Genomic DNA, 18,854 nt, shown 5'->3' with positions numbered 1-18,854 from the left:
TCCATTTTTCTAACTGAAGTTTATTTTAATTACCATTTCCTGACCTTGTTAGAAAGGGGAAATAATTGGTTCCTGTCCTCATTCTTATAATTATATCTTTCAGTTTCTGGCTGCCCAGGGCCTGGAGTGGTCGGGACACCATAACAATAAGGAACTAAAAACAGAACTCATCAAAACAAAGCAGCATGGTTGAATACAGATCCCAGATCAGGAACAAGAAACCCTTCAAGCTCCAACCCTCTGTTCTCCAACATACAATGTGGATGACCCAGCTTCTTAAAAGAAAATAAGATGTCTTGTACCCAGTTCTGACAGATAGCTGTGAGGTCCCGTTGTGTAGCTTTAACGTTCATTAATGTATGTGTAGGCAAATATCAAGTTTGCCCCCAGTATATTTCAGTCTGTCTAAGGCTAGGTCCCCGCTGGTTAAGTGATTGAGGGTTAGTCAGTAAGCAGTTGCATAACTGACTTTAATATAACCATATGGTTGATATAAGCACTCTGCTGTTAGGTCTTTCATCCGCTCTGGTGCTGTATGTGGCTGGGATAAGGAACACAACTATCTGGGTGCATTTCCTGAGATTGATAGTGCTACAACTCGCTGTGTTGCTCTCTGTTCTCATTCACAGGGTGTTGTGGGGCAACTTGTCTGCCCAGTCAGGGGATTGAGAGAGAAAATACACTAGGTACAGGAAATTCATTTCCTGGCAGGACCCAACTGGTGTGGTGGTGTGCTGTTACGTGTCAAAGGTCTGGCTCCTCCTTGCCCCAGTAACCCAGACCAACGGCTGCAGCTTTCAATGGAGGCAACGGGGTTTTTTTGTGCCTTCACAGAGAGATGCCAAGAGATGGTGGAAGGTGTTTCAGAGGCTGCTTTTAGAGCAGAGAAGATGGAGGCAGCAGGAGCACAACAATAAGAGATGGGGACCATGAACAGATGGACTGAGCAGAGGCAGGTTCCCATGGCAGATGCTCCCAATGCAGACCACCTCTTCTGAACCAGGAGCACAAGCACACAGTAGCGGGACTGCATTCTGATGGAAACATGGGATGCGCAGCAGTGGGGCCCGAACTTTTGCATATGAAAAGCCGCTCTCTTTGGAGCTGTGTAAGGAGCTTGCCCCAGCCCTGGAGCAGCAGAACTTCCAGATGCAAGAGCGGCAGCCACTAACAATCCAGAATTGTGTTGCTATCTCCCTGTGGAAGTTGGCAACCCCAGACTGTTACAGATCTGCCAGTAATCAGTTCAGGGTAGACGAATCCATGGTGCTGGAGGTTTTCAAGGCAATTAATGCTGTGCTTTCCCCCGGGGTGGAAAAAAATGGAAATAATCCTGAAATAATTTTGGGGTTTGAACAGATGTGATTCCCAAACTATGTAGCGTGATTGATGGGACTCATATATACCCATCCTATGCTCACCATGTCAAGGAATTAAGTACATTAACAGGAAAGGATACTATTCCTTCATTATGCAGATCCTTGTAGATCACTGCACCATATTCATGGACACCTACATTGGATGCATAAGGATCCATGATCTTCTGGAAGTCTGGACTGTTTCAACAAGGAGACCCTACCATGTGGATTCACCCCCATTGGTTCATGGGCCCAAATAGTCTCTCAAATATGTCCCATTTGAAACTCTATGTCTTGCTCTCTCATCTCACAATCATGGTGGAGATACTCCGCCAGCAACTTCTCCTCAGACACCTTATTCTCCATCTTTGTTTTTCTTCCAACTTCTTATTGCTTCTCCTTCAACTCCATTGGCTTTTCTGATCAGATGGAGCAGTCCTTTTGCACCTCCATTGTTACATCATCTCTGGTCCTCCATGATGTTGAACTCAATTTCTGAAGCCTGTCACTGACACTGAGTGGTCTCCTAGTTGGCCTCCCATCCCTCAGTAAGACTATTTCTGTCTTACTTGGTCCTGAGCGAGGAAAGAAAAGACTGGGCATGTCCTTGACTCCCTAGTTCCACACTCTGTGTATACAGCCACAACTAAAAAGTAGCAACTGCTACCTCAGAAGAATGCCATTCTCTTTTCTGGTTCTTTCACGCAACAAACGCCTGCAAGCTGTGAATCTTTCTAAAGGAATTTTCTCAGAAAATTAAATGGGGAGTTGATTTTATTTTTCAAATCTCCCAAAAAACCTCTTTTTGGGAAAGGAGGGTGGGGGGTGGGCACAGGAGAGAGTACCATGTCCTGGCTGACAGAGTGGCAATGGGGATTATATTAAACCTCTTTCAGGCAGCTGCAACCTTACAAGACACCATGCTGCTTCAGATTCCAGAATGGAAGAGGGCCCAGTTATTCCTTAGGGAGAAGACTTTCTCTACATGCAAAGGAAATCTTCCTATTTCTTGTGACAGATAAACTGATAAGTGACTGGACAGGGATTGCAAGTTATAATGGTGGCAGAGGGAGGCTTGTTTTACCAAGGAATCTCAGAGACTGCCTGTAATATTTAGTGAGCTGGGGGGGGAGAGGGAGGAACCTCCAGGAACAGACCAAAAAGCAGATCAGCAATAAACTGACTTCTACGCTAGTGGGAATGTGCCTGAACATGCAAGTATATTTGGATGGTAGTGTGTTCTGGCAAGCTACATTTTGCCTGGACTTAGGTATAGTCAAGAAGCTTTTTACTTTCCTATGAATGTTTTTTCATTAAGAAAATATTATTGCATTCAGCTGCTATAAGATGCTGGTTTGCAGATGGGTTTTAATTCACTTGCACACCATTTTAAGCAGCATAGTCAGGATGGATGGATGGATGGATGGATGGACAAGTGTAATGACAGCATTTGCCCCCAGCTGAAGCAGCAGCTAGGATTAGAGGTAAAACCCACCCAAATATTTTGTAATATCCTTCATAACAACAGAGGTGTCTGTGCCCGTTTCACTTGGCAGAGAGACTACGTCCTCTCCTAGTTCTTCTGTGTGATGCCTTTCCACTCCACTGCGCTCTTCCTGGTCTGGGTCAGGAAAGAGTTCCTGTGATTTGTGGTTGAGATCATCTCTCAACCTAGTGTCATTACCCACCAACCCTTTTAGGGCTGTCTGGTGGGGTGGAGCATGTCTTCTCAGACATCTAAGTTCTAAACATACACCCATCCTGGCTCCACAGCTAAGTCCATGCTGAAATCAGGCTCTATACACGGCATGCTTCTCAGAACATGGTCCAGTTCCTCATGAAATAAACATGTTGTCAGGTAGTCCTGGATTGGCCTTCTGGTACCTCACCTTGAGGTTCTTCTTTGAGGAGTTAAAAGTCAGCGGTTTTGGTTGCTTCAGCCCAGAGCTGTATCAACATTCTGGTCTGATTCTCCTGCCAGGTGACTACACACTGATACCTGGGCATCTGAGTAGGCACCGTTCTGCTGTATTAAACACTGGAGATGAATGAAGCTAGAGGATGGTGAGCAGAGGCCTATGAAGGCAGACCACTTCCAGTCAGGGATCAGACCACAGGTAAATGGCAAAGATAGTACGCAGGAGACGGTGCCCAGGAGGCTTATGGGAAGTAACTGAGGGATCATGAAGTATCTATTCTTGTGACTGGCCGCGGTTGTGTTTTCCCTGCAGATACCTCAGGGCTTAGCAACATCTGGAATAAGCTCACTCAAGGTCTGCCCTGTACCTCAGGGCATGGTGGGTGCCTTGTCATGTGGTACAAATAGAGGCTTGTTGATGTGGGAGAGCGGAGCATGTTTGACAGTGGGTTTTCTCCTTAACTCTAGATAAGTCTGCGACAAAGACAAGGCCTAAACGCAACATGCCTAGATTTTGCAACTTTTCCTGCAACTATGTTTTTCAAACCACTGATAGTTTTGCCTCTCATCTCTTCACAGCAAAACTTTTTTCTTTAATGTGGTGCCAAGAGTTGAATGCCAAGGTCCAGTCAGGGCCTACCTAGTGCAGCCTAATTATCTCATTGTTTTAATACCGCATTATTACTCCTAACTCATGAATAATTCACATTTAACGTTCATAGTCAATGAACAAAAGTTACTATCACAAGGAAAAAGAGAATCCAACCTCCCTTTGTCTAGTAACCTGCTGCAATTCAGTGCATTTATTATTTGTTTTTTGTAGTGCCCACAATTAGCTAGGAACTTCCCAAATAAAAGAGAGAACACAGCACTCCCCTGCCCCCCTTTCCCCTCACCCCAGGAGATTACAGTCTAAAAGACAATGAGACAAACATACAAAAGGTGTTTTCATCAGTATGGTTAGGATTAGAGGGCCAATTCTGCAAGCACACTGAAATCTGCAGGAGTTACATAGAGAGGTTTTGAAGATTTGCGTGAAATGAAGGATAACCGTATGAAAAAAACATTGACAGTTATTTTTTAGAGGTGGCACCTCCCAGTGTTTTTATTCATAGTGCAAAATCTGATTGTTACATCACAGTGAATGAACCTTTGCAGGAGAGTTGTTTGAAAACATATTCTACTTTTCAGCAGATCAAATGGTTTTTAATAATTCCCTACAGGAATCTGAACAGAATGCATCAAACAACAGATGTCCCTTTAAATTAATGCTCACCCTCTGCTAAGTAGGATCAGGCCCTAGGTTAGTGTCCTACGATCTTATAAATTTTGTCAAAGTAGGTTTGTTCATTCTTATAATACTAGCTAGAGGTTGATGTTGGACTTTAGCTCCTGTAGAAGTTCCTACATGCATTATTCCCTTGAGACATTTGTACTTTAACATGAAACATAAACACACAGCAAAATATAACTACTGCTGGTAAGTGCCAGGATATTCCAACTGTTTTAGAGGCAGACCCAAGCCACTACCTTGAGTCTGAACACCCCAAAATTCTGAGCTGTTAAGAATCCAAATCTGCACCCTGCCGCTTGAGCTGATTTTTAAAGACGACTGAGCAGTAGGAGAGGGTGCCCTCTCCATCAAGTACTGGAGAAAACTTGCCTCAAGAAACTGCTCACTGCTCAGAATTGTCAGTTTCACCTGTCACAATAACTTACTGGAGCTGTGGAGAATTTTCCAACTGGGTGGCAATTTTTGCAGGGTAGGGGAAGGAGAGCTGGCTGGGTTTTCACACAGAATTCAGATCCATCTCCAAACTTCCCCAACATTTATGCTTCTGTCATCTTCCTGGGAAGAAGTAATGCCTTCCCCAGAAAAAGTGACCCCTTCCATGTGATTCCATTACTCTGAGAAGCTAACTCACGAGTTTCAATTCTGCAAGTAAAAGTACTCATCTGATCATGAAGAAGAGCTCTGTGTGGCTTAAAAGCTTGTCTCTCTCACCAACAGGTGGCCCAATAAAAGCTACTCCCTCACCCACCTTGTCTCTCAGTCTCATATCAAGCATAAACTCTTCACTTGGAACGGTCTGCCCTCCTCTGGAATCCTGTATAACTACAAGAAGCAATGAGGGCAACAGCGCCAATAATTTCGCTTTTCAAAATCATGTGTCAGAGAGACAGAGAGACAAGGAGATTTAGAGAGCTGTCCACTATGAGATCACTCTCTTGGGATCCGGAATGACAATCCTGAGAAGAAAGCTTGGTTCAACTGGTGTGATGTCCTCAGAATCCTGGCACTTGTTATAGCCCTCGTTTCATTTCCCTGTAGTGGGATGGAACAAGGAAGTTTTTAACTGCTCCTCCCCCAACCCTGCTCAGGTTTCAACAAGAGAAAAATTGTGGGTCTTTTTTGAAATAGTGAGGTCTGATTACAAGCTAGTTAGGAACAGATTATTGCTGGCTGGTGAGACCTAACTGCCAGTCATATTTCATACTGTTTCGTTCCTTTGTCTGCATAATGCAGTCCTACTGGTTAATGTGATGGTAAAACAGAGAGATCTGGGTCAATGACCTGCATGACTCAAGATGTATGTGAGAACAGATCAATAATTGTAGATAGCACTTTCTGTCCTGAAGGATCCCAAAGTGCTTTAACAAACTGTACACTTGGATCACTGCACTCACAGCTGAAATGAAGTGCCTAGAGTGGAATGCAGCTGCTATTTAATAGCCTGCAGCAACAGTACACAGCGGTTTAGAACTGAAAGCAGATATTCTTATCCATGTGAAACCACACGGGTAATTTAAGTTGACAGTAGAATCGCGTGAGTATACATAACAGGGGTTAGGACACTGTTTTTTGTGAAAAGACAGATCCCAGTTCAGATTGAAAGCTCTGTCCATTCCCACCCTACAGCAAAGTTTGGAAGCATTTCTGGATCCTAGCTTTTGGTTTGGGGCCATGTCTACTAGATACAATTCCCAGATATAAGATATGCTGTAAAAAGAAACAGACTATGGCATGGGACAGTTTGTTAGTATAAAATGTTTGCAACAGTGAGAAGCTAATGCCAGTTAATTCCCTAGTTATTTACTGTAATCTCATAATTTAAAAAAGGAACTCATCTGCCTTGGGTGTAACTATGCAGCCTCATATGGTTTCTCTTAAGATGATATTGAAAAGGAAATAAATAAAGTAACAGTTTTTAGAAAACTTATGTAGTTTTCTTCATCCCCTATGTCAGCACAGATAGCTAGATAGTGAGTTTACCACCATAAACTGTACAGCTAGTTTAAATATGGTGTGTACCTGCCATTTATCTTCCAGAGGAAGTGTTCATGGGGTAACTGTGGATGAAGTTTTTAGGTGGGGTCCTGTCTCACTCCTTACCTGCAGGCACACCAGAATGGAGTGATTTAAATCAAAGCGATTAAAATAACCAATTTTAATCATGATTTAAATCATCAAGGAGGAAACCAGGATTTAAATAATGGATTTCAGTATTGTTTTACATTTGTACTTTTTAGTTATTTTCATAAAGAAAGGCTGATTCTCATTGATTGATATAAACTAGTATTTCTTTTTGGTAACCAGGAGAATACATCATAACGATACACATTTATTTAAGCAATTATATAGCCAAACATGCATTTATTCAGATTCTTAATATTTACCTGTTTTATTAGGTTAGAAAATGGGGAATGACGCATTTCTTGTTTGTTAGATGATTTATTTTTGACTCGTGATTTGTGTCAAGCTACATTTGCATGGAAATTGAATTCAATTAAGATGCACAAAAACAGCATTTCAAAATTGTTTTTCATTTGTTAAATAAAAGCTACCTAACATGTTGGATACATAAAAAAAAGTTTAGCAAAGCATGTCTTGCATTTAAAATGAACTGCTTTATTAAACAAAAGAAATATTATCTGTAGATATTATAGACTTGAACTGATTGTTTCTGGTCACTATGTCCTTCATGATTTTAGAGCTAGAAGATCTCATCCTCTCACATTCATTTTTATTCATAGATGGGAAGAGGAAAACAAGCTTTCCTGTTTGTTCATCTCCCAATTGATTTCTCAACTTTGAATGAACTAGTCATTGAACTGAACTAGTTGAACAAAATGAAATGAAGAAAATATTCTCTCTGCACCTGCAGAAGAGGCTAAGTCTGTCAAAAGCTGGTTTAGCTCTTCAACAAACTCTTCACAATAGATGGACATAAAACAATGCTGTTTTCAATGGAATTGAGCAAGGTCATTTTCCAAACTGATAAAGCTCCCTCCTACCATGGGAGTACATTCCCAATTACCTTCTGTCAAGAACAAAAAGCACCAGAGAGCTTTTTGTTCACTAACTGATTATTTGTTTTCTTATAGTTTGAGAACAGGCAAAAGGAGAGAGACTAATGATTTTGGGTCTGAACCAAAGTCTGGCAACTGAATGAACTAGAGGAAGCCGTAAAAGGAACAGCTGCTGGGTGCAGCAACTCTGAGTTTGAATAGTCTCTCTCTGCAGAGGCTGTGAGAGATCCCCAGCCAGGAGAGATTAGAGAGAAGGCAGATTATAGCATTCCAGGAGCATGGCAGTGGTGGTTCACTGAGAACTAGTAAAGGGAATGGGATGTAAAAAGACTGTTTGGGGAGAGATTAAGGAAAAGAGGGATTAGGCCATGCTTGGGTCCTGCTAGGGAGAGGTTTTCAGGAATAGCTATGGAATGTTGAAAGCCTTCCAGGTCTTGTCTACACTGAGAAATTACATCATGGTAGAACACAACTTTGAGGAGTCACGGTAACTAGCATGATGTTACATTCAGTGTAGACAGGGACCGTTGTGTTTCACATCATCTCCCCTGGTCATGGTTAACCCCAGGTAGGGTGACCAGATGTCCCGATTTTATAGGGACAGTCCCAATATTTGGGGCTTTGTCTTATATAGGCGCCTATTACTCCTCACCCCCGTCCCGATTTTTTACACTAGCTATCTGGTCACCCTAATCATACCAGCTGACATGATGTTAAACACAACAGTCCATGTCATGCTGAGTGCCATGGTGTGTTTAACATCATTGTCGTTATAAGAACTCCTTAAGACTGTGTTCTAGCACAATGCAATTTCCCAGTGTAGACAGGCCCTTAGAGTGGGTGTGGCTCTGGGCATGGGGCAGCAGGACTCAAGCATGGTAATACCTTGTTGTGAGAGCCTAGGGGTTGTGGAAACAGGCAGTAACAGAGAATGGGGAAGGAGGAGGGATTCAGAGAAGGGTAGGAGGACTGTAGGTGCTCTTCATAGAATCATAGAATCATAGAATATAAGGGTTGGAAGGGACCCCAGAAGGTCATCTAGTCCAACCCCCTGCTCGAAGCAGGACCAATTCCCAGTTAAATCATCCCAGCCAGGGCTTTGTCAAGCCTGACCTTAAAAACCTCTAAGGAAGGAGATTCTACCACCTCCCTAGGTAACGCATTCCAGTGTTTCACCACCCTCTTAGTGAAAAAGTTTTTCCTAATATCCAATCTAAACCTCCCCCACTGCAGCTTGAGACCATTACTCCTCGTTCTGTCATCTGATACCATTGAGAACAGTCTAGAGCCATCCTCTTTGGAACCCCCTTTCAGGTAGTTGAAAGCAGCTATCAAATCCCCCCTCATTCTTCTCTTCTGCAGGCTAAACAATCCCAGCTCCCTCAGCCTCTCCTCATAACTCATGTGTTCCAGACCCCTAATCATTTTTGTTGCCCTTCGCTGGACTCTCTTCACTGATATCTCTGTGTATTTTATAGCTACTCCTGGAGAGAAGTGCCTACACAGAACTCACAGGAGCAGGACTAGAAACTAATGCTTTGAGTAAAGCTGGGAACCACAGAGTGAAGTGTGTGCTCATGCTGAGAATAGAAGAGAGCAGGAGATAATCACAGTAAAACTTTGCATAACTAAGCACTTTACAAAAGTGGGTACTGAAACAGAGGCACAGAGGTTAAATGTTTTGCCCAAGGTCAAGCAAGTCAGTGGCAGACCTTGCAATAGAACTTAGATAACATTACCTCTCAAGAAAAGGCAAATTTGTCATCAAACAAAAAAGTACAGGTAATTCAGGAAGACTTTTGCAATCATCTAAGTCAGGGTCCCATGTACTCCATGATTCAGTGGCCATTTGCTGCAGAATTTACCCTTTGCCACTGAACATGCTCCAGAAGTTGAGCTTTCATTTTTTAAAAAATTGTTTCTGGCCTTTATGGTTACAAAGAAAACTTTCCAAATGTCAACTGAGTATAAACTGTCTGCCAACCAGAAAAACAGCAAGCAGGGTGGTGAAAGCTGCCTAATTCACCTCAAAGGGATGTTGACTTTGGAACCTAATAATGACAAAGATTCCATTGTTATTTTTTTTGCAACTGATCACTTTAACAGCAAACTCCAACTAATCCGCTTATCCCACAATCCCAAATTGCCTCCCGTGCCTCCACAAGTGCCAAAAATGCCATTTGTTAACTAGACAGCTGCCAAAGCCTCTAGCTCCACTCTAATAACTTCTGCAATGTGGTTAGGTATTTTCAATACAAAACTCTTTAGCAGTCTGTAAATTTTAAAATGTAGGGGCAGTATAAAACCAATTGAATATCAAATTAAATGGCCCAGGCAATATTATACTCATAAAATCCGTTTTAGATTTCAGTAAAGATCTCCAATTTTTTGAACTGATCTGCGGATGGATTTTCTCATCTATTGCACTGGTATGCTATAGAAATCAGGTACCTTGCTGCAGAAATTAGATTCAGCTTGTGGCAGAGTACACAGGTCCTTGATCTAAATAAGTGCCTGCCGCTGGTTACAATGCAAATGTTTTAGGGCTTGTCTACATGGAGCCATGCAGGAAAGTTAAGACGAATTAACTAGAAGTGTGGAAGTTAAGGCACATAAATTAAATCGCATGAAAGTCCTGTGTGGATGCTCTCATTCATAAGTAACATGCCCTTATTTGCTGAAATTTATTCTTCCTCCAGGAAGTACTCATATGCAAATCAGTGGTAAAATATTGAACTTCAATAGCAATTAAATGAAACACAATGTGCTCTTTTTAATCTGATGTTTCCTTCACCACACCCAAGACACATGCAGTGCTGTGTAATGAAAGCATTTTTTTTAAAAGGGGCGGGTGTGGGGGGAGAAAGACAAGCCTCCAAGTAACCACTGTGAATAACAGAGCCAGGTTAAAGATTTACTTGGTGATGAGATTATCCAACAACTTCCTCCCCCCATAAAAAGTAGAAACAATTACAAATATTTCTAAGGGAAGAGGGAAAAAAAACATAGTTGAATGATCCATTTTAGGGGCTCTGCCTCTGACCAAGTGGTTATATCCCTCTGCTTGATGTCACAGTCCCACCCTGCCTGCAGTTTCTCCAGGCTTGGCCATCTCTAGTCATTGAAGCAGCAGAACAATGGCCCCTGATAAGACTGTTTATCACTGTGCATCCACCTGACTATAAGAACACCAGAAAGTTGGGGCAACTTTGAGCCAACGTGAGCACAATCCATGACTTTAACAATACAAAGAATTGTGGGAAGGTATATCTAAAAAGCTGCAGGAAGAACATGGGATCAAGTGGACATGCACAGCATCTCAGGGAGAGGCTAAAGGGGCTGAAGGCGAGCTAGTAGAAGGCCAAGGATAAGAATAAGAGAACCAGGGGTGCCCCAACAACCTGTTTCTTATATGATTAATTGGACTGTGTTCCGAGAACCCATGAGCACAGAGTCCCATTTCAGTATGGACTCATTTGTGGAGTGTGGGTTAACAACCTGGATGTCTGCAAAGACCCAACCCAGGCTGCCCTGGACAACGAGCAGGGAGAGGGAGAAGGAGAAGAAAGGTGGAAGAGACACTAGTCCCAGAGAAGAGCTTGTCCCCAATTCATAGGAACTGTTCCCCTTGATGACCCGGGCAGAGCACGGTGTGGTGGAGGTTTCCCAAACTGAATAAGCACTGGAAGACAGCAGCTCAGGCTGGTAAGATGGAGGCTGCCATCATTGTTGTTGTTATGAAGGATATTACAAAATATTTGGTTAGGCGCTTACCGTACAGCCCTAGGTGCTGGTTCAGCTCAGCACCATTACAGCCCTCCCTGCTATCCACCGCTCCCAAGTGATCAGTTCAAAATGGCAGACAAGGGGAGGGGGGGAAAAAAATCAAAGCGGCACTTTACAGCAGCTTTTATTAAAAATCATTAATGAGAAAGGTAACTATAACCCATATTCCAGCCAAAATATAAATTACCATGAAATTATTCTTGAAGGCACTCATTACCATTGCAAGCCAACAGCATGTTAAGACACCTTGCCACTAGCATAGTTTCAAGTGTAGACCTATCTTCACGTGCGTGAGCGATCCCAAGTTAAAATCACAGCGAAGACAAGGCACTTTTATCATGAGGTAAAGTCACCAAGGTCAACTCCAGCCTGACTGCTAACAGGCTAAGCTAGCTAATGTTATGCACAGAGATAGGCCTGAGCCAAAACACTGGTTCCTAACGCCCTTCCCTTTAAAGTTTGAGTTGGATGGGTTAAAATCTGGATATAAACTTTTCACTCAACACCTGTCTCTATGACAGGATTATGAACCCACTCCCCAACCCCCAGATCCAACCCCCCCTGAAACACTGGACTATTTGAAATCCAGATCTGAATTTTGCAATGTGGGTTCTCTTGTGGCATTTCTAAGGCAACTAATCATAGACCTATCTGATAGGCAGCTTGAGTGACTCCCCTCCTCCCCACAACCTCCCATTGGAGTCAAAAACAATCGCCACCAGGAAAAATATAATTTTTACTGATTTTTTGCCCCTAAGCTTTACAAGAAACAAAAATAAAAACAGTTCAGTGTTTTAATGGAAAAAGTTTTTACTTTGGAAAATGAAGCAATGTAAGGACCAAGAAGATGCATGTGAGAGGTTTCCATTTGTTTTACTAGAGATGAGAGGAGCAATACGTGTTTTGCAGGGTAGACTGGTACTTCCCATTCTAATGCACTTTCCCCCTGCTCATTCTGCAACTGCTTTGGAAGAAGAAGTTAGAGCATAACTTCCACTGTAATCTTAGTAATGCAATGACAATAGATAAATATCATCTATGCAATATACCTTCTTTCCTCTCCTTCCTCAATATAGAATAGCCTCCTTCAACTCACTAATTACTGTAGAGAAACCTCACTCCCTTCCAAGGAATATATTATTTCCACCCAGATGGAAAGAGTGGTTGTTCTGTGGTGAGGGTGATTCACAGCATGGTGACAGCGTAATGTGCCTTTTGATCACTAGTTTAAACAAAGAAAAGCCTGGAAGTGGGTATACGGATATCTCACACTGCAGCGGAGAATGTCTATGGTTAACACAGTGTTATCAGACAGACAAAGTTTTCAACTCACAGATGTAACCAATTTATGCAGGGTGCAGGCATTTTTGCAGAAGACAGAAAGAATGCAAAGTTCTTGAATGCTTTGACTCTCTCTATCACCTTTCATCTAAGGATGGACAAGTGTTTTACAAATATTCATTAATGAAGCTTCAGAACACCCCTACAAGTAAGCATTATTAGTCCCATTTTAGAGTAAAAGAGACACAGGCAGGTTTCCCAAGGTTACACAGCGCTTCAGTGCCAGACCCAGGAGTAGACCACAGGAGTGACACCCCCCCCCCTCACCCGCGCAACCCCCTAATCTAACAACTGGCCAACTCAAAAAAATGAGGCAAATTCATCCCTAGTGTAACTCCAGCGACTTCAGTGGAGTTGTCCAAGGGACTAACTTTGTCAGCCAAAAATATCGCTATCAAGCTTTTAAAACAAAGACCAGATTTGTATCTATTTGGAAGGAAAGCCATTTAAACCTAAAATAAAACTAAAAGATGGAATTGCTGGATCTAGCTTGAAATTAGAGGTGGGTGAAAAACAGTTTTCCAATCCTATGTACATTTTTGTGATATCAAAAAAATGTCCTGTCCTAATTCGGGATGACAAGTCAATCTCAAAAATACTCACGCACTGAAAATCTGGGGGAAATTAGTAGAGGTCAAATGAAACATTTCATTTCAATAATTTCAAAATGTGTACTTGCAATTTCATTTTTTAAAATAAACTATTTTAGCTTAAATTCAAAACAAAGTTATTTTGAACCAGAAAAATTGATTTTTTTTTATTTTGAAAACTTAGAAACAAAACACTTTGAAACTTTTATGAGTTGAAATATTTGTTGAAACTGATCATTTCCCATGAAAAGTTTTGATTTTGACAAATTGTCTGATGGAAAAACACTTTGCCAAATTCCCAACTGGTTCTATCTGAAATGTGGTTTTACTGTGTTAACTTCCACATGGAATGAAGAGCCCTTAGAAAATACTGCTATAAAGTTCTGCCATAATTAGGGAATGAATGTAGTTTGCTGGACCTGTACCAAATAATTAGGCCAGCCTGAAAACAGAATAGGTAAGAAACTGAAATTGTCTCTTTTAATTGAGTATTCCTAATCTGTTACAAGAAAAGCTTTGAGTCATAAAAAGCTCAAAAAGAGTAAGTGCTCTGTCCTTAGATGACTCTTAAAACTTAAAAGAACAGTTGTATAACAGTGTGAAAAGGTTAAGGAATCCAAAGGCAGGATATGTCAATTCTTCCATGAGAGACAAGGTAGGTGAGATAATATCTGTTATTGCACCAACTGAAGAAGAGCCCTGTGTAAACTCAAAAGCTTGTCTCTCCCAAAAATTTGGTCCAATAAAACATATTATTTCACCCACGTTGTCTTTCTACCATCCTGGAGCCAGCACAGCTACAACAAGACTTCATACAACTCTTCCATGTGTCACCTTCAGCAGATGAGATCCCTCTCCACTATTAAGAACTTGAGAAAGAAACTTGTATTATCTTTTCAAAATATCTAGGAAATTGAAGTCTAATTCACCCAGAATACTATTCCTCTAAGAACTGCAAGTCTGAAAACTCATCTCACAGGAAGTTACACAGAGTTTTCATTCAAAGCGTCTATTTCTGAAGGAGGCTAAATGCTAAGAATGATGGTTGGGCACTGTGAAGAAGTTGGATTATATTTTGCATTGAAGCAATCCAAGCAAGTCCACTGTTGATGAAACACAATGGCTGAGGAAGACTTGGAAAAAAAATGACAAATGCTACTTAGCGGTGGGGATGATTCAACCTTTACAGTAAGAGTGAGTGGTCCAGGAATAGTCTATGCTACTTGTTCGTCACCTTTTGGGACACCAGTGCCAGTTCATGATACTAAGAAAGCCAGTGCCCACCATTCCCTATTTAACTGTGTATGCTTTGTCCTACATCCTCCAACCCTCAGTTTTGTGATCAAACATCACCGAATGGAGGTGGGCAGCAGCTGATTACCACTAAACATCATAAGGGGCCTGACTCATGAGGAGTAGTGCTCAGTCATGAAACTGTGAGTAAGGATGGTAGTGAGGGGTGCCCCAAACCCTGAAATATCAGTCCCCAAACCCTAAAATATTAGTGTAAACATGTATACACTGTACTTGTAGCTCATGGAGTTAATGAGACTATTCCTCTATTGTTCTTCGGTGCAAGTTTTTGTTTTTTATTGGGCAGTTATAGGTTTGGTCCAAAATATTGTGGGATCCCTTCCAGGATCCTGTCCTGTTAGGTGCTTAGTGCCCTCAAGCGCTACTGACTTTAGTGGGAGTTGAGTGCATTCAATAGCTCAGAGAACTGGGTCCCTAAGTGAGTGGTATCTGATTCTGGAATGACTGAAGCACTGGTTTTGTCTCAGATCTGTAAACACTGACTGTTTCTGAGTGATTTCATTGTTGTCTTTTACCAATGTTGCACCAAATGTATTAAAGAGACAGACCAAAACATAATGGAAAAAATGAGCTAATAACGATTCATCACTGCATCCCTAGCATTGAAATGGCAAGGATATTAGGTTAAAATTCAAGCATACAAGTTTCTGGCTGAACAATATGTTCCCAACAAATGCTGCTATGCTATGAGTTATATTTGCATCGCAGCAATATACAGCGGGGATCCAGCATAATACAGATATACATTTCTTTAAAATTAGAGAGATTTGGTACGGTGCCCTATAGGAGTTATAACCCAGGGAGTGGGGAACAAAGATGTTTTATGACCTCAGTCTGTCTTGGGCTACTGCACAGGATCTTCATAACACTCCGCACTATGAACGCTCTGTGGTTCTGTCTCTGCCATGCTCCCTACAGTGGGGTTGTGAGAGGACAGCAACTCACAGATTAGTAATGTGGGAATGGGTTTGATCAATGTTCTTTAGAGTTTTGCATGCATGGAAAGTAAAATAATAAAATGAGATGTCCTTGGTATATTTTGAGAATAGTCTATGCACAATATGGTAGTATAAATGCTTCTTCCTCATCTGTTCCAATGTCCCTGCTCCCTTTCAGTAATAAACCTATCCTGATTAAACTTTCTTTTCTGAGGGGTTTTAGGTGAGTTCCATTTTTTGTAATCAATGCATTAGTACTGTTTGCAGTTTTGTTGTAGTCATGTAGTCAGAATATTTGAGAAACAGGGTGGGTGAGGTAATATCTTTTACTGAACCAACTTCTGTTGGTGAAAGAGCAGGGGGGAAAGTAAAATGGAGCTCTTACCGATACGGGGCAGCTCTGGTCTCCCCGGAAGGGGTGGGGCTTTGGGCGGAAGGGGCGGGGCTGGGGGGGTCAGTGTCTCCCAGTCAGTTCATCTGCGCTCCCTGGCCCGCGCCACCTGGGGCTCCAGTGGTGATTTAAAGGGCCTGGCACTCTGCAGCAGCGCCAGCTGGAGCCCTGGGCTCTTTTAAATCATGGCCCGGGGGCAGCTACTTCTTTTGCCCCCCCTCCCCCCTCCAGCCACCAACGGGGGAGAGGCAAAAGGGGCAGAGACGTTAAATCATTGCTGCGGCAACGCTTTAAATTCAGCAGTACGGGCCGGTACCGGCGGCTACCTTTTACCGGTACGCTGTACCGACCCATACCGCCTTACTTAAACCCCTGTGAAAGAGACACTTTCAGGCTACACAGAGCTTCTCTCTTTCATCAACTGAAGTTGGTCCAGTAAAAGATATTACCTCCCCCACCTTGTGTTTCTGCATTATCAGTGGCAGTGTACTACATAATTGGATCTTCAAACCAGAATCTGAACAGCTCTGTGAGGCCAAGATATGCAAGATCGCAACTCTCTGTCCATGTCTCTTCCATTACTGAGTCAATAACTTCTCTATGTGCTCTTACCTTCCCTAGTCTGGGCCCAACTACACAATGTGGTATTCGATGGACCTTAATGACCGATAATCTCATCAACATCTGAGATATTTTCTTTTCAATAATCAGCAATTTTTACGGTGGGAGATTAATCTTTATCCATTTCAAGCTGGCACTAGTGCCACTGTGGCCAATACATAGGTCAGAGAGACGCAAATACTTCCCTGAGGTCTGAGTTTTCAACTCTGGCTCCCCTCTAGCTTTGCATGGGGCTTGTCTACTGAAGTGGCACAAACCCAAGGTGTGCAGTTCAGAGAAAACAGGACAGCTTTGTTAGAGCCTCTTGCAAATAAGAGTGCTAGGAGCTAGAGCTGGTTGGAAAACAGGAGTTTTTTCCACTGAGAATGTCAACAAAAACTTTTTTAAAAAATGATTTTTATCAAAAATTTCCATGGAATATTTCAGCTTTTCATTTAAAAAAAATAATGAAAACTTCAGTTCAAAATCTGAATGTTTTTTGCTTTGGAGCTGAAATATTTTTGAAAACTCAAAATTTTCCATGGAAACCAGACACTTCTCTTTCACACACTTTTTTTTTTTTTTGGTTTAATCAAAAACCCAATTTTCCATAAAAATTTTTGACAAGCCCTACCACTATCCCCCTTTAATATAAACAGAGCCAATTCCTCTCCTTGTAGCCATTGTCTTAGGATCCCAATCCTACATAAGACGAATGAGCTCTCATTAGAGATTAATGCCACAATCCCCGTTGAGATCTTGGCCCTGCAAATCCTTGCATGGTACACAGCAGGGTTGTACTCTGGTATAGATGTGAATGGAGATGTGTGGAAACATAAAACTAGAATGCTACTCATAGTCCTCCAACTGCTTAACAGATCTGGCCCAGGTATGCCTGCTCCTTTACTTGCAAGTGCCTAAGGTAAAAATCTGAGGGAGAAGGAAAAAAAATCCCGAACCACTGAAACAGTCTCAGGATTTCTATGACTAAAAACTGCTCCTTGTGTTGATTTTGGCGACTCTTGTTGGTCCTTGCAGATAAAAAGAAAATTCCATCTACTTTGTGTTTACCTGCCCTTCTTGTCAACATTTCTGTGTAATTTTCAGGGCTTTGCAAAGTAGGTAAAGCAAACAAGCATCACCACTCCAGGCAGTTTCCTGCTCTGTTCCCCTCTGATCCTAGATAGAAAGTGTTTGCAGCAATAGTTCCTCTTTATTGTGGGAAACAAGACAAGCTCCTGACTGAGAGAGAATTTGTCTGATTCCATTACACACCAGAACAAGTTCTCACATAATGCAAAGTGACTTCTTCATATGCAAACTTTATGTCACAGCAGAATTCTTCATAACAAGATGGCTTTACAATCTCCAGCATGCCCACCCTTGAGGATTTAATTGCCTGAATATTATTTCCTGACATTGTGCATGTCTCCATATTTTCACAGGGGCTTTTTCCTCTGTTGAAATAATAGGCTCATTTCAGAAGCAGATTGTAGCTTTTCTCTGCTTTGTAGGAGAACAGTGTGAAATACAGCACGTTTTGGAAACTGGGCAGTAACGTAATATAAATATTGTCTACCATGACTCTTATACTTCTGGGACCAAGATCCATTTTAGCCCATCAGGCCCATTGAGGCAGAATCCATTCATGAAACACATTTAGCTTTCATGTGAGTTCATTTCAAACTCTATGAAGGTGGAGGGTCACAGAGCCCAGGCTCCACCCTGAGCCCAAATGCCTGCACCAAAATTTTACAGCCCTGCGAGCCCAAGTCACCTGCCACAGGCCTGCCACAGGTGTTTAATTGCAGTGTAGACATACCCTTACAGACCGAAGGCAGCTGGTCATTCCCAGAAAAGACAGATCATGGGTATGCATTCTTTGGGTATCTCTTGGAGATAAAAATGAAAACTATGTAGAGCATTGGAGTGTTACTGACATCATTGTAGGCAATGTGAAGGTGGAAGGAATGCCAGAGGCTTTTCTCTTTGTCGATCCCTTTTAAGTTCTTGGCTGGAAGCGGTGTGTCCTGCCACGACCTTTACTGTCACTAGCTATGGTTTGTGAATATTTTTCTAAGCTTACCTTTAATTTTAACCCCATAGGTTCCCAAAAATCATGCTGGGTGTGTCTCCATCTCTACTGTGATGCGGCAGAATTCACTGTTCTGTGATGTCAAAGCCATCATTAGGCCCCACTGTAGAAAGGAGCCAGTCCATAAGGGTCAGGTAAGAGACCCTTTTCTTTTTTTACTATATACCCTGGTTTTGAATCTTTTAAATTATTGTTTAATGCCCTTTGGTTGA

The sequence above is a fragment of the Caretta caretta genome, chromosome 3, assembly GCF_965140235.1.
Source record: "Caretta caretta isolate rCarCar2 chromosome 3, rCarCar1.hap1, whole genome shotgun sequence".
Classification (NCBI taxonomy): Eukaryota; Metazoa; Chordata; order Testudines; family Cheloniidae; genus Caretta; species Caretta caretta.
This window is presented reverse-complemented; position numbering follows the sequence as displayed.